General features: G+C 43.2%; 1 protein-coding gene and 1 long non-coding RNA gene across 3 annotated transcripts in view; both read left to right on the top strand.

Annotated features, from left to right (window-relative positions):
• The window catches only part of SLC10A7 (solute carrier family 10 member 7), a 346,730-nt gene that overhangs the window by 180,923 nt on the left and 158,964 nt on the right, over nt 1-6,843 (top strand). The gene's annotated exons all lie outside the window — the stretch shown is intronic.
• Nucleotides 962-1,586, top strand: LOC143780969 (uncharacterized). The gene is made up of 3 exons (XR_013216516.1): nt 962-1,026; nt 1,107-1,178; nt 1,373-1,586. It is a non-coding gene; the product is annotated as an uncharacterized LOC143780969 (long non-coding RNA).

Raw genomic sequence — 6,843 nt, 5'->3', positions numbered from 1 at the left:
AAACGTATGCAGCAGTGTGTGGATAGCGAAGGTCGACATTTGCCAGATACACTATTTAAAACCATGTAATTTAAAAATTCCATTACTGTTCAGTATAATTAAAATATAAAATAAATTTTTCTAATGATCAAAATTTTTTTATTTCATTCCCAAATCAGCAAATTACCGCGCTCCACCCTGTATATATTTATATATTTTTTTTTTTTTGCCAAAAATACGAAGGAAATGTGTCACCTAAGTTAACGTTTAGAGATCATTTCATCCTCAACTTGCTTAATTGTTCACAATAACAGTAATTTTACCAGGGGTTCCCAAACTTTTACATGTCGCTATAACAGTGACCAAAACTGTGGTAAGTGAACGCAGCGGTGCCCCTGATGATGTACTGTTTTAGGCTGGTTTCCATTTGCGGTTGTGTCCGCAGCATTTCTTCCGCAATTATCTGCATGCGTTGTGTATTCCTATACTTAACGTTAGAGACCCAGGTGTCTGCGATCGGTTGCGTTTCGCCGCGTTTGACGACGCATGCGTCGTTTCGTCGTCTGCGGTTTGGCGCGGTAAACGCTACATGTAGTAATTTTAGAGGCATCAATTTGCCGCCTAGAAACGTATGCGGTTGTTAGCGGAAGGAATGCAGCAAGAAAACCGCATTGCTGTCTATGTGAACGCATGCGTTCGCAAGCACATGCATTTGCTTGCGTTTGTGAACGCATGCGTTGCATCACAGGAAAGCATGTCTAGACACTGATTAGCCACCCCCACATACAAACTGATAAAGGGAGGGAGTGGACATTTGCAGGTCACTACTCAGCAGATTGGGAACAAGAGCAGACGCAGCAGACCAGACACAGGAAGGAATCTACACTCTGAACAATGTGAGTACATCCTAGCCAATGTCTTTATTTTCTATTTTCTGTCTCTTTGTGTCCTAATTTCTGCCATTTCTTTCTTTCTGCATGCTTCAGATTGTCATCTTCTGAGGAGGAGGAAAGGCCTGGGCCTGCACAAGCCGAACATGTCAGTGAAGTGAGTACTCATCTCCTCAGATTGGTAAGTATTCACTGTCACATCTACACATATGACAATTTTTTTTACCTTTTTTTTAGAGCACTTCTACCACTGCGGCAGAGGCTGAGCAGGAACAGCGGGGTCACGGTCGGGTGGCAAGGCGGCAGCGTGTACGTATACGTGGCTGTTTATTGTATCCTCACTTTACTCTTGGATGTTCATTTCTTTACTTTCCTCTTTCTTTCCCTTTTTCTTCTTGACTCCTTTTGTTTCTTGACTTTCAATATTCATGCCAGTTTTCTGTCTGTTTTCTTTCTTTTCCTTATGTTAATGTATCCAACATTATTGTCTATTTTTTTTTTAGGTTCCAGAACGGGATGAGGACCTCATTGAAAATGACATCCTTATCTCCCTGGTCCATGAGCGAGTCCCGTTGTGGGACACCCGGGTTCCGCATCACTCGGACAACGTGACGATCCGGCGGCTATGGAATGAGGTGGCCAAAGCGTGTGGGATGGCTGGGACAGCGCCCCGACTCGGGTCCAAAATGCATTTTGTAAGTATTGCAATGCAGTGTGATGCAGCCTTGGCCGTGATCACACAACTGTGTGTGATGAGAGAAACTCTCAGGAGTTTCTCTCATCACACACAGTGTTGTGATCACGGCCAAAAGTCCATTGTCTAACCATTCTTTTTTGTTTTTTCAACAGTGCTCAAAGTCAAAACACGTTGGCGTTCGATGAAGGATCGCTTCAACAAGGACCTTCGTCAAGAGAGCTGGGTTCCTAGTGGTTCTGGAGGAAGGATCTGAAAATATAAATACCACAGCATTCTGGCATTTTTGAGACCGGTCCTTGCCCAGAGAACATAAGTATTTTTTTGGTGTATTAGGTTGAGTTGTATTGCCTTAATCTGTATGTTTCTATTCCACAGGAGTTGGCGCCTAACTTTTGTAAATGTTTGGTAGTAAAGTGTTTTTTTTTCTTCTTTTTTCACAGCATATGGAGCAGCACTCTTGACCCTGGTTCTGGAGCGGTCCTTCATCAGACAGCCACGGACCCGTCCCAGCCATTCAGCAGCGCTGCAGCAAGTGGGCCTGCCACACAAACTGGAAACCAGGAAGCTGGTCCATCAGGTGTTCCCCTTTCCCAGTCCTCTGCCTCTTTTTTTTTTTTTGGGGGGGGGGCTCTTCCCGGCAGAGGGCCTTGCACAGGTCACTCATGCCCGAGTTTTTGCACTTGAGCTCGGTCTTTCATGATGGACTCAAGGCGATGGGTGACTGACTGGAAACTGCCATTATCCATATGAATACACGTATCCAGGAGGTCACCAATAGCCTTGACCAAGTGAAAGCCGACCTCCAGAGGCCAGTGCACATCATTTTTTTAATCAAATTGAACAGGGCATGTCGGAACACCTTACTTCTGATCTCCAGCTTAGTGTCATGCAGGCCTTCAATGCTGCTTACGTGCAGGCTATGCAGCAGAGTCGGTATTTTCAGCAGACAGTGGTGGCTTATCCACCTGTGCCTACACTGTCACGCTTGACCTCAATGCCGAGCTCTGCTGCATACCACTGCAAGGCCACCTCCATTCCAAGCACTGCCGGACTCCACTACAGCACCACCACCATGATGAGTGCTGTTGGACAGCCCACCGCCACCACCATGACAACTGCTGCTCCTGCTTGGACCTCCTCCACTGACACCACCATGCAGCAACAGCAGCAACCAGACCCTGGCATGGCCTTCCCCACCACCACCATGCAGCGGCAGCCGGACCCTGGCATGGCCTTCCCCACCACCACAACCAAGCTGCGGCACACGGACCCTGACAGGTCGGCCACCACAGTCAGGCAGCTAGAAATGAGCCCAACGAGGCTCCCCGTACCGCAGCGCCGATCCCAAAAAGGGAAAGGAAAAAAGAAACAGGACTATCGCTATCCCTCCCCCCTCACCTCCCAATGTGTCTGTAATGTCTGGTTTGTCTCACCCTTCCAGTGTGTCTCTGCCCTCTCATGCGTCAAGCCCCATCCCCAAACTGCCAGACTCCAGTTATTTAATTGCCCCTTCTCCTGCCACCCCTGCGTCGTCCACAGTTAGTCAAGCTTCACAGCTACATACCCCCCATTTCCGGCACTCTACCCCAAGCAGGAGCAGTTAATTTTTTTTTTTTGTGTGTAAAAATAAATAATGTTTTTTGCCCCCAATAATGTTTGGTTAATTGTGTATTTTGCCACCGGCAACACACACCGTGCGCCGAATAAAGCACTGCGCCGCACACTTTATTTTTTTGCCACCTCATAGCTCCAGTAGTTAGTAAGTACAATACTGCAGTTTGGTGTGTTTGGTATAGAGATATGAGGTGGCCCAAAAAAATACTTGTATTTTCTCCATAATCTCTTCCTTCTGCTTACTCTGTGGCTTTGTGTTGCAGACTGAAGAGAAAATGGCGGTAATACAAAGCAGAACTTTACTCAACAGGTCTTGTGTCCAAAAACTCATTAGTTATGACACCTGACCTGGTGAGTATAGAACTGCCATGCACACTGTTAAAATTTCAGCAGTCCTAGGGTCTATATATAGAGATCCCATAATACACGCCCTCTGTAGTCCCATTGGCGGTGTCTGGTTATCTAGATTTTTCTCCTGTAAAATTTTCCACCATGCGCACAAAAAAACGCAAACGCATGCAAAAGCATGAAAATGCCACTTTTTTAAACCGCATGCGTTACCGTATGCTTCTAAAAAAATGCTGCGTTTGTATGCGTTTCCATGCAGTTTTTCCTTCATTTGTGGTTGCGCTTTAAGCGCTGCAGATACAAACGCAAATGTGAAACTAGCCTTAGGCCGCTTTCACACTTCCGTCTTTCACCTCCCGTCGCAATCCGTCGATTTTTTTGAGAATGCAGGATCCTGCATTTTCCCATAGACTTGTATTAGCGACGGATTGTGATGGATGGCCATCCGTTTCATCCGTCATGCACTGGATCCTGCATAAAAAAAATGGTCCGTCGGGCAGAGAAAACGTTCAGAGGAAGGTTTTTTTCTGCACGTCGGAAAATCGGTCAGCGACGCATCCTGCGCTGCCCGTCACTGGCTACAATGGAAGCCTCTGGGCGCAGGATGCGTCGCTGCCTGTGAAAAGCAGGAATCCAGCGACGGGTCCCGCCTTTTTAAACTGAGCATGCCTGGAAGAATTTCCCGTCGCTCTTTCTCTTTTTACTATTGATGCTGCCTATGCAGCATCAATAATAAGACATATTGTGAAAAATAATTTAAAAAAATAAAAAATCGCAATATTCTCACCTACATAAATCCCGCGCAGCGTCACCGATGCTCCCGGCAGCCAGCCTTTCTAGTAATACATTGCGAAATCTCGCGAGAAGTCGCAATGTATTACTAGGAACGCTAGCTGCCGGGAGCATCGCTGCACGGGAACGCCGGTAGGTGAGAATACTGCAGTTTTTAATTTTTTTTTTTTTAACCTGGTTTGTGTTGTGTATGCGTTTTCGCAGCTGAAAACCACTGCAAAGACACATACACAACAGGTGCACATAGGCTCGACGGGTCCGTCAGAAAGACGAGCCCAGTGCACACGTTTTCCACAATCTGCACAGTCATTTCAATGGCTTGATGGATCCTGTGCAGATTTGGAAGACGGAAGTGTGAAAGAAGCCTTAGTGATTAAAGCTGCAGGGAAGGGACACTGGGGTCATCCTCTTGTGACATCCCATTTGACTCCAGTCGCAGGAAGTTTTAAAAATCAAACAAAAAAAAATAACACCTATAGGGATTGGCTGTAGAGGGAGAATAGTAGGGAATTTTATAATGAAGTAAATATAAAGAAATGGTTAGGGTATAAAGACCAATTTTTACAAAGGACAGCTCCTTTTAGCGTAGGTGCGCACAATCAGTAAACGCTGCAGGTTGGACGCTGTGTACTTGTGCAGTGTCCAGACGTTACAGCATAGTGGATGGGATTGCAAGAAATCCCATGCCCACTATGCGTCCACAGACGCCCACAGCGACCGACATGTGCGCATCTCTCCAGACCGCAGCATTTCAATTTCTCTTGTGAAGACGCTAGATTTTAAATGAACTCATATGGTAAACACCATAAAGAAGAAATGAAAATGCCAGAATTTGTTTTTTAGGTACCACATCTCAATATTATAATGTAATAAACACTAATCAAAACTTTGTATGTTCCTCAAGTTGGTATCAATAAAACTGACACTACTCAAAAAAAAAAAAAAAAAGCCATGGCACAGCTAGATCAAAATAAAAATAAAAGCATTGCGGATCTCAGGAAATAGCAACACAACCCAAGTTTTATTTTTCATTTTTGTTCTCCCAAATTTGTCTTTTTTCCCACTATTTAAAAATAAATCCATAAAAATGTGGTATCAGCATAATCATACTGACCTAGAGAATCATATTTGCAGGAAATGATTAACATACAATACATATCATAAAAACAAACCCATAAAACAATGGCGGAATTTCATTTTTCACCATTTCATCCCACTTTTTTTCCAATATATTGTATGGTAAAATAGACAGTGACTTTAAAAACTTCAACTCTTATGGCAAAAAAACAAACAACAAATCCTCATTCTGCTATGTCAATTAAAATATAGAAAAGTTATGGCTTTTGGAAGAAGAGGAAGAAAATGCGAAAATAAGACAGAAAAATTGTGGGTGGAGGCATGGGGTTAAAGACTTCCCCAAGTGGCAGCATTGTTTGTTGTTCTTATTTGGGGGAAAAGCTCTACATGAAAACGCTGTACAACATAGTGAAGTAAGAAATGGATGGTTTGTCACACTAATGGTCATGTATATACATATGTATACCCTGTAATATGCTGGGAGCTGTGGATAGCCCACTTTCAGAAGGGAACAGATTTTTCTGCCATTATATCTCTAATTTTTTTGACACATTTCTGATATTTGTGCTGCCGTATTGCTCAGAATGAGAAATGTATTATGCAAACAAGAGAAATTGAAATAAAACAAGTCATAAAAGGGCAAACTTATGTGGCAGATTTTATAATGTGTTGCATTCCTATTTAAATAACGCCGATTTTGCAAGTTCTATTGTAAGTAATTTCTCTAGTAATGTGTCAATATGACTACATTAAGGCTTATGTCAGCAACACAATGATTTTACCTTCTTTTCTATAATAAAATGAAAATCCTGTCAATTCTTCACTTTGTTCATTGTAGCAGTGTATTGATGCTGTAAGATAATTGCAATGTTTTCTTTAACTATCGAGCTCTTGAAATCCAATTTTTTTTCTTTTAAAATAACAAATGTCCCATGTGCTTTACTACATATGTTCTTCTCAGTTTTTATATATGCTTTTTTTAATACATATATACACAAGATACTTGAACTCTTACCCTTTCACTGCTAAGGACGTATCTCAAACGTCATTGCGGGGTGGCAAAAAGTCAGGCACATGTATGATACTTCCTGGTTACTAATGGCCATAACTCATCCTTGATTGCAGCTATAGGAGAATTTCAGGGTCATTTTACATCTGAGATTCTCCACTTTAAATTGAGATATCAAGGGTTAAACTGAATGCTGCATATGGGTGACAGCTCACACTTCTAACTCCCACATTAACCCCTGATATCGTGGGTTGGTTCTAATTTTGACATTTTAAGCCCAGCATTAAAGTGAGCCCTGAATCGCATCTGTAGCTGCAATCTAGGCTGTGATACGAAATGTTAATTTACCCCCCCACCACCACCACCTCCACTACTTCCTGCTGGCTTCATAGGAGGAGCTGCAGGGGCAGAAGAGAGATTGTGTGTGAGCTCTTCCT

This window comes from Ranitomeya variabilis, chromosome 1 (assembly GCF_051348905.1).
Source record: "Ranitomeya variabilis isolate aRanVar5 chromosome 1, aRanVar5.hap1, whole genome shotgun sequence".
In the NCBI taxonomy this organism is placed as follows: domain Eukaryota; kingdom Metazoa; phylum Chordata; class Amphibia; order Anura; family Dendrobatidae; genus Ranitomeya; species Ranitomeya variabilis.
The sequence above is the reverse complement of the archived record's forward strand: the minus strand, read 5'-3'. Positions and strand labels throughout refer to the sequence as shown.